Source organism: Arachis ipaensis, chromosome B3 (genome assembly GCF_059453495.1).
Source record: "Arachis ipaensis isolate K30076 ecotype BB chromosome B3, ASM5945349v1, whole genome shotgun sequence".
Lineage (NCBI taxonomy): Eukaryota > Viridiplantae > Streptophyta > Magnoliopsida > Fabales > Fabaceae > Arachis > Arachis ipaensis.
In genome coordinates this window covers 59,609,681-59,618,236 of record NC_142438.1, presented here as the reverse complement: position 1 = coordinate 59,618,236, position 8,556 = coordinate 59,609,681, and the positions used below count along the sequence as shown (strand labels likewise).

At 38.9% G+C, this 8,556-nt stretch overlaps 1 non-coding gene across 1 annotated transcript; it reads left to right on the top strand.

Moving 5' to 3' along the window:
* The first annotated feature begins 7,188 nt into the window (after window positions 1-7,188).
* On the top strand, window positions 7,189-7,296 carry LOC148570789 (small nucleolar RNA R71). The gene has a single exon (XR_015880520.1). It is a non-coding gene; the product is annotated as a small nucleolar RNA R71 (small nucleolar RNA).
* The last annotated feature ends 1,260 nt before the right edge of the window (window positions 7,297-8,556 follow it).

The following is an 8,556-nucleotide window of genomic DNA, read 5'->3' as shown; positions in this document are numbered from 1 at the left end:
CCACAGACAAGGTTTAGACTTTCCAGATCTCAGGAATGGCCGCCAATAATCCTAGCCTATACGACGAAGACTCTGATCATGAACCAAGAGGCTAAGAGATACACACTCAATCTAAGGTAGAACAGAAGTGGTTGTCAGGCACGCGTTCATAGGTTGAGAATGATGATGAGTGTCACGGATCATCACATTCATCACGGTTAAGTACAAGCGAGTATCTTAGAATAGAAACAAGCGTGATTGAATAGAAAACATAAGTAATTGCATTAATTCATCGAGACACAGCAGAGCTCTTCACCCCCAACCATGGGGTTTAGAGACTCATGCCGTCAGAAATACAATATGAAATGTGTAAAATGTCACGCGATACAAGATAAACCTCTAAAAGTTATTTAAATACTAAACTAGTAACCTAGGTTTATAGAAAATGAGTAAACTACGATAGATAGTGCAGAAATCCACTTCCGGGGCCCACTTGGTGTGTGCTGGGGCTGAGACTTGAGCTTTACAAGTGCCTAGGCTGTTTTTGGAGTTAAACGCCAGGTTGTAACCTGTTTTGGGCGTTTAACTCCAACTTGTAACCCGTAAACTGGCGTTTAACGCCGAACAATCCCCGGCAACGGCGCCAAAAACTTGGTATGCAAAATCGTGATTGTTCATTCCTTGGTAACGGCGCTAAAAACTTAATACGCACGTTCATAATCTTAGTTCTTTGTCACAACTTCACACAATTAACCAGCAAGTGCACTGGGTCGTCCAAGTAATAAACCTTACGTGAGTAAGGGTCGATCCCACGCAGATTGTCGGCTTGAAGCAAGCTATGGTCACCTTGTAAATCTCAGTCAGGCGGATTTAAATGGTTATAGAGTTTTAATAATTAAAATATAAATAAAACATAAAATAGGATAGAAATACTTATGTAATTCATTGGTGAGAATTTCAGATAAGCATATGGAGATGCTTTTGTTCTTTTTGAACCTCTGCTTTCCTACTGTCTTTATCCAATCCTTCATACTCCTTTCCATGGCAAGCTGTATGTTGGACATCACCGTTGTCAATGGCTACATCCCGTCCTCTCAGTGAAAATGGTCCAAAATGCGCTGTCACCACATGGCTAATCATCTGTCGGTTCTCGATCCTGCTGGAATAGGATTCAATAATCCTTTTGCGTCTGTCACTACGCCTAGCACTCGCGAGTTTGAAGCTCGTCACAGCCATCCCTTCCCAGATCCAACTCGGAATACCACAGACAAGGTTTAGACTTTTTGGATCTCAAGAATGGCCGCCAATAATGCTAGCCTATACCACGAAGAATTTGATCGTAGATCAGGAGGCTAAGAGATATGCATTCAAGCTTGCTTTCATGTAGAACGGAAGTGTTTGTCAGGCACGCGTTCATAAGTGAGAATGGTGATGAGCGTCACATAATCATCACATTCATCATGTTCTTGTGTGCAAATTAATATCTTAGAGAAGAAATAGGCTTGAATTGAACAGAAAAACAATAGTACTTTGCATTAATTCATGAGGAACAGTAGAGCTCCACACCTTAATCTATGGTGTGTAGAAACTCTACCGTTGAAAATACATAAGAACAAGGTCCAGGCATGGCCGAATGGCCAGCCTTGCCAAATGGTATATGAATTCGAAAATAGGAAAAAGACCCCCAGTACAATAGTAAAGAGTTCTATTTATGCTAAACTAGATACTAGGGTTACAAAAATAAGTAAATGATGTAGAAATCCACTTTCGGGCCAACTTGGTGTGTGCTTGGGCTAAGAATTGAAGCTTTCACGTGTAGAGGTCTTCCTTGGAGTTGAACGCATGTTTATAACTTGTTTCTGGCGTTTAACTCTGCTTTGCAACCTGTTTCTGGCGTTTAACTCCAGAATAAGGCAGGGAGCTGGCGTTGAACGCCAGTTTTCATTGTCTAAACTCGTGCAAAGTATAGACTATTATATACTGTTGGAAAGCCCTAGATGTCTACTTTTCAACGCAATTGGGAGCGCGCTATTTGGACTCTTGTAGCTCCAGAAAATCTACTTTGAGTGTAGGGAGGTCAGAATCCAACAGCATCTGCAGTCCTTCTTCAGCCTCTAAATCAGATTTTTGCTCAAGTCCCTCAATTTCAGCCAGAAAATACCTGAAATTACAGAAAAACATACAAACTCATAGTAAAGTCCAGAAATGTGAATTTTATTTAAAAACTAATAAAAATATACTAAAAACTAACTAAATCATACTAAAAACTATGTAAAAATAATGCCAAAAAGCGTATAAGTTATCCGCTCATCACAACACCAAACTTAAATTATTGCTTGTCCTCAAGCAACTGAAAATAAAATAGGATAAAAAGAAGAGAATATACTATAAATTCCAAAATATCAATGAAACTTAGCTCCAATCAGATGAGCGGGACTAGTAGCTTTTTGCCTCTGAACAGTTTTGGCATCTCACTTTATCCATTGAAGTTCAGAATGATTGGTATCTATAGGAACTTAGAATTTAGATAGTGTTATTAATTCTCCTAGTTCAGTATGTTGATTCTTGAACACAGTTACTTTATGAGTCTTGGCCGTGACCCTAAGCACTTTGTTTTCCAGTATTACCATCGGATACATAAATGCCACAGACACATAACTGGGTGAAACTTTTCAGATTGTGACTCAGCTTTGCTAAAGTCCCCAATTAGAGGTGTCTGGGGTTCTTAAGAACACTCTTTTTTTGCTTTGGACCTTGACTTTAACCGCTCAGTCTCAAGTTTTCACTTGACACCTTCACGCTACAAGCACATGGTTAGGGACAGCTTGGTTTAGCCGCTTAGGCCAGGATTTTATTCCTTTAGGCCCTCCTATCTATTGATGCTCAAAGCCTTGGATCATTTTTATTACCCTTGACTTTTGGTTTTAAGGGCTATTGGTTTTTTGCTCTTGCCTTTTGGTTTAAAGAGCTTTTGGCTTTTTCTGCTTGCTTTTTCTTTTTCTTTCTCTTTTTTTTTTCGCCATTTTTCTTTTCTCTTTTTTTTTTCCGCAAGCTTTTGTATTCACTGCTTTTTCTTGCTTCAAGAATCAATTTTATGATTTTTCAGATTATCAATAACATTTCTCCTTTTTCATCATTCTTTCAAGAGCCAACATATTTAACATTCATAGACAACAATATCAAAAGACATATGCACTGTTCAAGAATTCATTCAAAAAATAAAAAGTATTGTCACCACATCAAAATAATTAAACTAGTTTCAAGGATGAATTCAAAACCCTGTACTTCTTGTTCTTTTGTTTTTAGAACAGTTTTCATTTAAGAGAGGTGATGGATTCATAGGGCATTCATAGCTTTAAGACATAGACACTTAGACACTAATGATTATATAGTAAAGACACAAACATAAATAAGACATAAAGCATAGTAAACAAAAAACAGGAAAATAAGAACCAGGAGATTAAGGAACGGGTCCACCTTGGTGAGGGTGGCGTCTTTCTCTTCTTGAAGAACCAATAGTGCTCTTGAGCTCCTCTATGTCTCTTCCTTGTCTTTGTTGCTCCTTCCTTATAGCTCTTTGATCTTCTCTAATCTCATGGAGGATGATGGAGTGCTCTTGGTACTCCATCCTTAGTTGTCCCATGTTGGAGCTTAATTCTCCTAGGGTAGTGTTGATTTGCTCCCAATAGTTTTGTGGAGGGAAGTGCATCCCTTGAGGCATCTCAGGGATTTCATGGTGAGGAATTTCCTCATGCTCTTATTGAGGTCCATAATCTCTTGTTTGCTCCATCCTTTTCTTAGTGATGGACTTATCCTCATCAATGAGGATGTCTCCCTCTATGTCAATTCCAGCCGAATTGCAGAGGTGGCAAATGAGGTGAGAAAAGGCTAACCTTGCCAAAGTGGAAGACTTGTCAGCCACTTTATAGAGTTCTTGAGATATAATCTCATGAACTTTCACTTCCTCTCCAATCATGATACTATGGATCATGATGGCCCGGTCTATAGTAACTTCAGACTGGTTGCTAGTAGGAATGATTGAGCGTTGAATGAACTCCAACCATCCTCTAGCTACAGGCTTAAGGTCCAATCTTCTCAATTGAACCGGCTTGCCTCTTGAGTCAAATTTCCATTGAGCTCCTTCCACACATATGTCCATGAGGACTTGGTCCAACCTTTGATCAAAGTTGACCCTTCTAGTGTAGGGGCGTGCATTTTCTTGCATCATTGGCAAGTTGAATGCCAACCTTATATTTTCCGGACTGAAATCTAAGTATTTCCCCCGAACCATGGTAAGCCAATTCTTTGGATTCGGGTTCACACTTTGATCATGGTTCCTAGTGATCCATGCGTTTGCATAGAACTCTTGAACCATTAAGATCCCGACTTGTTGAATAGGATTAGAGAAAATTTCCCATCCTCTTCTTTTAATCTCTTGTCGGATCTCCAGATATTCGCTCTTTTTGAGCTTAAAAGGGACCTCATAGATCACCTTTTTCTTGGCCACAACTTCATAGAAGTGGTCTTGATGGACCTTAGAGATGAATCTCTCCATCTCCCATGACTCAGAGGTGGAAGCAATTGCCTTCCCTTTCCTCTTTCTTGAGGTTTCTTTTGGCTTAGGTGCCATTAATGGTTATGGAAAAACAAAAAGCAATGCTTTTACCACACCAAACTTAAAAGTTTTGCTTGTCCCTAAGCAAAAGAAGAAAGAAAGTAGTAGAAGAAGAAGAAAATGGAGGTGCTGGAGGAAGAATTTGTATTCGGCCAAGGGGGAGAAGTGATGGTTGTAATGTGTAAAAATGGAGTAGTGTTGAGGGGTTTATATAGGGGTGGGGTGGAGGGTAGGTTTCGGCCATTAGGGTTGGGTTCGGGAGGGAAAAGAATTTGAATTTTGGAGGTAGGTGGGGTTGGTAGGGAAGAGTGGATGGATGTGAGTGGTTAAGGGTATTTGGGGAAGAGGTATGGAGGTGATTGGTGAAGGGTATTTGGGGAAGAGAGTTATGAAAAGGTGTGAAGAGGAGAGAAGAAGAGGTGGGATAGGTGGGGATCCTGTGGGGTCCACAGATCCAGAGGGGTCAACGATGTATCATCCCTGCTCCTATTAGGCGTGTAAACGCCCTTGCAGTGCAATCCTAGCGTTTAACGCCAGACTGCTGCCTGTTTTGGCGTCAAACGCCCAAATGTAGCCTGTTTCTGGCGTTTAACGCCAGGTTGATGCTTGTTTCTGGCGTTAAACGCCAGCTTTGTGCTTGGTTCTGGCATTAAATGCCAGACAGATGCCTGTTTCTGGCATTTAAACGCCAGAATGCTCTTCCTCCAGGGTGTGCTTTTTTTTTAATGCTATTTTTTATTCTGTTTTCGATTTTTCAGTAGTTTTTGTGACTCCACATGATCATCAACCTAAAAAAATAAAATAACAATATAAAATAAATAAATATAATTAATTAAGATTGGGTTGCCTCCCAACAAGCGCTTCTTTAAAGTCAATAGCTTGACAGTGAGCTCTCATGGAGCCTCACAGATGTTCAGAGCATTGTTGGGACCTCCCAACACCAAACTTAGAGTTTGAATGTGGGGGTTCAACACCAAACTTAGAGTTTGGTTGTGGCCTCCCAACGCCAAACTTAGAGCTTGACTGTGGGGGCTTTGGTTGACTCTGCAGTGAGAGAAGCTTTTCATGCTTCCTCTCAATGGTTACAGAAGGAGATCCTTGAGTTTTAAACACAAGGTTGTCCTCATTCAGTTGAAGGACTAACTCTCCTCTGTCCACATCAATCACAGCTTTTGCTATGGCTAGGAAGGGTCTTCCAAGGATGATGGATTCATCCTCATCCTTCCCAGTGTCTAGGATTATGAAATCAGCAGGGATGTAAAGGCCTTCAACCTTTACTAACACGTCCTCTACTAGTCCATAAACCTGTTTTATGGATTTGTCTGCCATCTCTAATGAGAATTTGGCAGCCTGTACCTCAAAGATTCCTAGTTTCTCCATTACAGAGAGTGGCATTAAGTTTATGCCTGACCCCAGGTCACACAGAGCCTTCTCAAAGGTCATGGTGCCTATGTTACAGGGAATTAGGAATTTACCAGGATCCTATTTCTTTTGAGGTAGAGTTTGCTGAACCAAGGCATTTAGTTCCTTGATGAGCAATGGAGGTTCATCCTCCCAAGTCTCATTACCAAATAATTTGGCATTCAGCTTCATGATTGCTCCTAAATATTGAGCAACTTGCTCTTCAGCAATGTCTTCATCTTCTTCAGAAGATGAATAGTCATCCGAGCTCATGAATGGTAAAAGGCGGTTCAATGGAATCTCTATGGTCTCTAGATGAGCCTTAGATTCCTTTGGTTCCTCAAAGGGAAACTCCTTATTGGTCAGTGAACATCCCAGAACGTCTTCCTCACTAGGATTCACGTCCTCCTCCTCCTCTTTGGGTTCGGCCACACCAAGTAAGGTAATGGCCTTGCACTCTCTTTTTGGACTCTCTTCTGTATTATTTGGGAGAGTACTAGGAGGGGTTTCAGTGACTCTTTTACTCAGCTGGCCCACTTGTGCCTCCAAATTTCTAATGGAGGACCTTGTTTCATTCATGAAACTTAGAGTGGCCTTAGATAGATCAGAGATTATATTTGCTAAGCTAGATGGATTCTGCTTAGAATTCTCTGTCTGTTGCTAAGTGGATGATGGAAAAGGCTTGCCATTGCTAAACCTATTTCTTTCACCATTATTAAAGCCTTGTTGAGGCTTTTGTTGATCCTTCCATGAGAAATTTGGATGATTTCTCCATGAGGGATTATAGGTATTTCCATAGGATTCTCCCATGTAGTTCACCTCTGCTATTGCAGGGTTCTCAGGATCATAAGCTTCTTCTTCAGAAGATGCCTCTTGAGTACTGTTAGATGCAGTTTTCAATCCTTTCAGACTCTGAGAAATCATATTGACTTGCTGAGTCAATGTTTTATTCTGAGCCAATATAGCATTCAGAGCATCAATTTCAAGAACTCCCTTCCTCTGAGGCGTCCCATTACTCACAGGATTCCTTTCAGAAGTGTACATGAACTGGTTATTTGCAACCATGTCAATGAGTTCTTGAGCTTCTGCAGGCATTTTCTTTAGGTGAATGGATCCACCTACAGAATGGTCCAATGACATCTTAGATAATTCAGACAGACCATCATAGAATATATCCAGGATGTCCATTCTAAAAGCATGTCAGAAGGACACTTTTTGGTCAGTTGCTTGTATCTCTCCCAAGCTTCATAGAGGGATTCACCTTCTTTCTGTTTAAAGGTTTGAACATCCACTCTAAGTTTACTAAGCTTTTGAGGAGGAAAGAACTTGGCTAAGAAAGCCGTGACCAGCTTATCCTAAGAGTTCATGCAATCTTTAGGTTGAGAGTCGAACCATATTCTAGCTCTGTCTCTTACAGCAAATGGGAAAAGCATAAGCCTATAGACCTCGGGATCAACCCCATTGGTCTTAATAGTATCACAGATTTGCAAGAATTCAGTTAAGAACTGAAAATGATCTTCTGATGAAAATCCATGAAACTTGCAATTCTGTTGCATCAGAGAAACTAATTGAGGCTTTAGCTCAAAATTGTTTGCTCCAATGGAAGGGATTGAGATGCTTCTTCCATGTAAGTTGGAATTTGGTGCAGTAAAGTCACCAAGCATCTTCCTTGCATTGTGGTTGGGTTCGTCCATGTCTCCTTCTTTTTCGAAAATTTTTGTCAGATTTTCTCCAGAGAGTTGTGCTTTAGCTTCCCTTAGCTTCCTTTTCAGAGTCCTTTCAGGTTCCAGATCAGCTTCAACAAGAATGTTCTTATCCTTGCTCCTGCTCATGTGAAAAAGAAGAGAACAAAAAAGAAGAAGAATTCTCTATGTCACAGTATAGAGATTCCTTTATGTGAGTAGAAGAAGAAAAGAATAGAAGAAGAGGAATTCGAACATCAAAAGGAAAAGAGGGTTCGAATTTGAGATGAAGAGAAGTGTTAGTAAATAATTAAATAATTAGAAGGAGATGAGAGAGAGAAGAATTCGAAAATAAAATAAAATAAAATAAAAATATTTTTGTTTTAAATTTAAAATTAAAGTTAAAATTCGAAAATTTTAAAAAGAGAAACGAAATTAAATTAAATTAAAAAAACAATTAGTTAATTAAAAAGGAATTTTCAAAAAGAGTTTAGTGATTTTCGAAAATTAGAGAGAGAGAATTAGTTAGGTAGTTTTGAAAAAGATAAGAATCAAACAAGATAAGATTAATTGAAAAAAATATTTGAAAATCAATTTTGAAAAGATAAGAAGTTAGAAAAGATTTTGAAATTGATTTTGAAAAAGATGTGATTGAAATTTATTTTGAAAAAGATTTGAAAAAGAAATTTAAAAAGATTTGATTTTGAAAATTAAAGTTGATTACTTGACTAACAAGAAACAAAAAGATATGATTTTAAAATTTAAAGAATGAACCTTTTTTAATAGGCAAGTAACAATCTTGAAAGTTTTGAATCAAAATATTAAATGCTAGCATTATTTTCGAAAATTATGAAATAAATTAAAAAAGATTTTTGAAAA